The sequence below is a fragment of the Saccostrea cucullata genome, unplaced genomic scaffold (assembly GCF_032062105.1).
Source record: "Saccostrea cucullata isolate Sc308-1 unplaced genomic scaffold, CSIRO_AGI_Scuc_v1 ctg383, whole genome shotgun sequence".
Taxonomy (NCBI): Eukaryota; Metazoa; Mollusca; class Bivalvia; order Ostreida; family Ostreidae; genus Saccostrea; species Saccostrea cuccullata.
This window is the reverse complement of record NW_026933671.1, coordinates 56,497-62,496: the sequence shown is the minus strand read 5'-3', so window position 1 is coordinate 62,496 and position 6,000 is coordinate 56,497. Positions and strand designations below refer to the sequence as shown.

Here is a 6,000-nt window from a genome sequence, read left to right as displayed (position 1 = left end):
TTTTATTGTATTTTATTTAATGTACTTTGTGTGTGTGTGTGTGTGTGTGTGTGTGTGTGTGTGTGTGTGTGTGTGTGTGTGTGTGTGTGTGGGTGTGTGTGTGTGTGTGTGTGTGTGTGTGTGTGAGAGAGAGAGAGAGAGAGGGAGAGGGTGTGTGTGTGTTAGGATGAGGTCATTAAAATAAATTCTGAATTAATTTCATTACAAAAAATTAATAAAATTTGCTTATAGAAACACTTTATTTATCATACATAAATATCTTTATTATTTTAAGAAAAAAAATCATTTGTGTTAATTTATTTTAAAGATCTTGAAAATGTAGCTGAAAATGGGATAATAATATGTAAATTCTCAATCAATACTATTGAATAGTATGGAATCGCGATAAAATAAAATTAAAGATACAATAAAAATTTTATTTTTCTTAAATCTTAATTTTATCTATTTATATTTATTTATCTATATTATATTCAGTATATTTCGGAAAATAAAAAAAACCACCTCTTAAAGGCATAGATTTTAAGCATCGCCTTTCAAAAATACCTGGTCTGGGTAGCCCTGTCAATCAAGTGCAAGGAGGTCCATCATTGGATGCTGGAACTTGATTGACATTTACTTACTGGTCCCTGTGTATACCCTGTACACCTTCTAATTAACTTTTGATCCTTTGATGTTTCCTGAACATGGTATACAAAATTACTGTATTACTGTGAAATTTTTTAGATTGATAATATATGAATTATAAATTTAGCTTTAGTATTTGAAAGGATAATAATATATAATATGCATTTTTAAATCCAAAAAAAAACAACACTTTTTTTCAAATGAAATTTCGATATTATTTTTGATATGCTAAATGGTAAACCTAAAGTGGAAATGTTATTGAAAAAGTTCAGAGCAGCACTGTGTGAAGTAATTGAATTAAAAAATAATGTTTCTAATCATGGGTCACTTACATTTTCCTTTTTTATTCAGATGATGATTTACAAGCAATTTTTTTTAGCATGTTTCATGGTGACAAAGCCTTATTAATAAGGTTAGGATAGACCTAAACAGTGCAGATATTTTTTTTGTCAAATGTACTGTTCACACAGCTCTCTTTTCATTTAATTATTAGGTGGGGTCCTGGGGATTAATGAATTAAGTATAATTTGGTTGTTACAAAAGATGTTTTCTTTAAAATAACACATACAATAACATCTAAAACGATCTTTGTTTTAATATTTGAATTTATAGTATGGTATCATAATATTTTTTAAATGGGAAGGGGTGTTTTCAAACAGTCAAAATAAATCAATATATAATTGAAAAAACCTTTTTGCTACTAATATTAAAATTGTCTCAAAATCCCCAGCACAGGTAAAGTTTGACATCTGGGTATTTCACTGTGTTTTAAATCACTTCCTGTGTATAGTGGTTAGGTGAAAGATGACCACACGTAGACTGCTAGCCCCCAAGGCATTCACACCTGTACAAAATAAACCCCTCCCTCACCTGGAATTTACCACCCGGTAAAAAATCTCTGCCTTTTAAATAAAATTGAATGAATATATCTGATTTATAAAATATTGCCTATCCAGGTAAACACAGGTAAGTCTACCTGTACCCCTTAGAGGGCCCCTTAAAGCCCGAGATAATAAGCACCACCCTCGGATTTACCTGGTCTGTATCCCCCTGTCAATCAAATAAATTAAGGGCCATCATTGGGTACTTGAAATTGATTGACATTTAGCTACTAGTCCCTGTGTATCTCTCTTCACCTTGTTTGACACGCGTGGCCACCATCAAATTAACTTTCAGTCTTCAGATGTTTACCGCTAAATCACTATCGTAATGAGGAAGCCATTTCGATACAAACAATTTGAACTTGATTATAATTGAGTATGATTATCTTTATTACAAACATTTCATCATAAAATGAAAATGATCTTATAATAGTGTTTCAATACAGCAAATCAAGATTGTGTATATTTTTTCTAATGAAAAATGTATAGGCGACTGTTTTCAGTCGTAAAAAGATTCTTGTTCTGAGACGCGGCGAAAACATTACGGAGCATAAAGGAGAAAATAAGCTGGTAACATGTTTTGCATGTATTGGATAGTAATGTTGAAAACAAAATGTCTGATTAGTAACAACTTCGCCTGGACAAGTATTAAATGTATTAAGAATTTCTTTCTTTTCTCTTCCTTTTTTATAACCGAGCATTTCTTGCTACGTGGGTTGTTACCTCCGTTCAAGGTCACAGGTGTTAAAAATAGTTTTGAAAGAAATACGCAAGTATTAAATTAATTTGTTGTTTTCAATTGTTTAATTATTATCTGAATTTACTCAAAATACATACATATTTGTATGTAATTCTAACTTTACAAAACCATCATTATCGAGAATTTTTCACAATAAGATACAGAATGTACATTTGCTAAAAATAGGACCACGCGACTTTTTATACAAACGGGAAGTAACTGTTACTATTTGACGTGATCGAAGCTTTAATTGCTAAATATGAAAAGTTTTTAAGATTTTGAAAGGGACAGGCAAGGATGAGTATTTTACTTTTGAATTTTTACCTGTGTTTCATTATTTTTTTTTTTAACAACGAACTCAAGTCATTGCTGCTGTGACATACAATGTACTAAGGTACATACCGTAGATTTTTTAACAAAAGTCGACCGGTGAGATTTCTGCTTGTATGATATTAGATATAAGTCTGAAATTATGGAATTTATAATTATCATCAATTACTACTTATGATATTTTTCATTTACGGTGTCGAGATTTATTAATTTAATTAATGATGAACATAGGGCCAACAAGCTGTACAGGTAATACTCATGGACTTCCTGTGTATACTGTTTGTGTATAGGGATTAGCGCTTCCCACGGTCTGCACGACCGTCAGTGCCTCGGGGTGCCACGCATGTAAAATTTAGTCCCTCCCCTTACCTGAGAAAACCGTACGGTTAAAAATCTCGGCCTTTAATTGAGTGTGATAATTACTTGTTGTTTTTTCCGAGTAGCCATTCGGGGAACACACCTTCAATTCCCATTGAAGTTTATAAACTTGTTATTTATTTCTTAATTGTTGCATGGTTTGATTTCTAAAAAACAAGTGGAATATCATTCTTTAAGCAAACATTATAAGGAGGAATATTAAAAAGAAATTTTATTTACTTAACAATTAAAGAATCTCTTTTCAAACACAATTTTATCATTGAAAGACTACGTGAATCTATTAATTATTTCATACGACTTTTTGTATTTTTCTGGTTACAGAAAATGTAAAAATTAGTTTCGCTGTAAAAAAGATGTCAAATATTATAATTTTTGTATCACTTTAAAAGGGTCATTTCTCGATGGGGGTCAATTTTTAATAGGACTAACATATAAAATGATGACCCTAGGACTCTTTTTCTTCAAAAAATGATTTTTTTTTTCTACGGATGGGGGGTCATTTTTTGTCGTTGAAAAATGACTCCCCGGTCATCATTCGATGGGAGTCATTATTCGTCTTTACACACTTCATTAGCGCATTCCAAAAACTGTCAAAACATTTACTCGTATTTGATTTATTGTTGAAACAAATGTGTGACAAAGAAGAGTAATATTTAGAAACAAACAATGACAACACTGAATACCCTTGATTATCTAAACCTTATATGGTTTAAACATGAACTTTATAAAGCGTTTGTACGAATTTTCTTCATTATGCCTACTAAATTATTCTGCAACTTCACTGACAGAAAACATTGTGTCAGTCGCAGTATATCATCTCAGCTGCTTTTTAAAGATTTTCAGCTCACCTGAGCCAAAGGCTCAAGTGAGCTTTTCTGATCAAAATTTGTCCGTTGTCTGTCGTCGTCGTCGTTGTCGTCGTCGTCAATGTCGTTGTTGTAAACTTTTCACATTTTCATCTTCTTCTCAAGAACCACTGGGCCAATTTCAACCAAACTTGCTACAAAGTCGTAAACTTGGATAAAGGGGATTCAAGTTTGTTCAAATGAAGGGCCACGCCCTTTCCAAGGGGAGATAATTATGAATTAGAGAAAAATTAATGGCATTTTTAAAAAAAAATCTTCTTCTTAAGAACCACTGGGCCAGGAAAGATGAAACTCATGTGGAATCATCCTCAGGTAGTGTAGATTCAAATTTGTTCAAATCATGACCCCCGGGAGTAGGATGGGGCCAAAATGGCCGATCAAAATTTTACATAGGAGTATATGGGGAAAATCTTTAAAAAATCTTCTTCTCAAGAACCACTGGGCCAGGAAAGATGAAACTCATGTGGAATCATCCTCAGGTAGTGTAGATTCAAGTTTATTCAAATCATGACCCCCGGGGGTAGGGTGGGGCCAAAATGGCCAATCAAAGTTTTACATAGGAATATATAGGAAAAATCTTTAAAAATCTTCTTCTCAAGAACCATTGAGACAGAAAAGATGAAACTCATGTGAAATTATCCTCAGGTAGTGTAGATTTAAGTTTGTTCAAATTATGACCCCCGGGGCTTGGGTGGGGCCAAAATGGCCGACCAAAGTTTCACATTGGAATATAAAGGGAAACTTTTTAAAATCTTCTTTTCAAGTACTTCAAAGCCATGATTATAGTAATATTTATATGGAATCATCCTCAGGTAGTGTAGATTCTAGTTCCTTCAAATCATGATCCCCTGGGGGGTTAAAATTCAAGCCCCCCCCCCCTCAATAAACTTTCAGTTCTGATCTCATATGTGCTTTTTCCTAGCCGATGTGCTCAGGTGAGCGTTGTGGCCCCTGGGCCTCTTGTTTCTTTTAAACTCGCATTTAATGATTAGCATGAAATCAAATAAACAGGTCACGTATTAATTGTTTGAATTTTAAACCATAGAAAGAGTTGCTTCATCAATAATTGATGATTAAAAATGGCCATTGCGACAAATTAGAGGAAATGCAGAATGCATAATTAGGAAATTTTGTCTATAAATACTAGGCATATTGGAGCAGGGCGTTACTTACATTCTATCACACCAGCTGCTGTGTGAAGTCTCATCGAGAAGTTCTCATTATGCTGCGTCTGTTGTTGATCCTTGCTCTGTGCTTCACCGTTGTCCTGTCTCGCTGTAAGTATGAAATGCTATTTCCTTGAGTGTATTTATCCAATAGATATCAGATTTACTTTAAAATTCAATTTATGGATAAATTTCTGACAATTTACATAAATAATTTTAATGGGTAACCTGCCATTTGACGAAATTTGAAAAAAAAATGTTTATCTCTTATTTTTGTTACATATAGTTTTAAAAGAAAATTAATAAGTATATTCATGCTATTTAAAAAATCAAATATTTTCTCATGATTTCATTTTATGAAAAAATATGCATAATTATAAACACTGAACCATGTAAGTCTATAGATAGAAAATAGATTAAAAGATAAAAAAAACTTAACATAATGATTTAGAGTTATTTCCGACATGTATTTTTACTTGACTAGATAGAGTTTCTTGAATACATATTGAACATCATATATATATATAATTTTTACTCTGTAGATTTCTTTGGGTCACCATCCTTTCATTACCCGAGCAGGCCCAGTTTCCCATTTTATCACTTCAACAACAATGACGGTCCCTTCAACAACGATGGCCCCTGGGGTTTCAACAACGATGGTCCCTGGGGATTCAACAACGATGGCCCATGGGGTTTCAACAACGATGGCCCATGGGGTTTCAATGACTAGTTTAACGATTAACAACTACATCTGTAAACAACAATATCAAACAACAGTAAAAAAAAAATAAATTATTGAAACGGTTATAAAGGAGGAAACAACACAGGATACCCAGTGTGATTGGAAGCTAGTTTTATTTACTCTAAGATATAATCACAATAAAGGAACAGAAATTTTGTTTTATTATTATTTGAAATCTGGAATACTGAAATCATATAAACTTAAAGTCGAAGTAAAATTTTCTTAGCAAGCAAAGTAATGATAGAAATTGAGCACATCTAAATTATGAAAAATG

General features: G+C 32.6%; 1 long non-coding RNA gene across 1 annotated transcript; it reads left to right on the top strand.

Annotated features, from left to right (window-relative positions):
* The first annotated feature begins 4,866 nt into the window (after positions 1–4,866).
* On the top strand, positions 4,867–5,882 carry LOC134238907 (uncharacterized). Its single transcript, XR_009986117.1, has 2 exons — positions 4,867–5,095; positions 5,527–5,882. It is a non-coding gene; the product is annotated as an uncharacterized LOC134238907 (long non-coding RNA).
* The last annotated feature ends 118 nt before the right edge of the window (positions 5,883–6,000 follow it).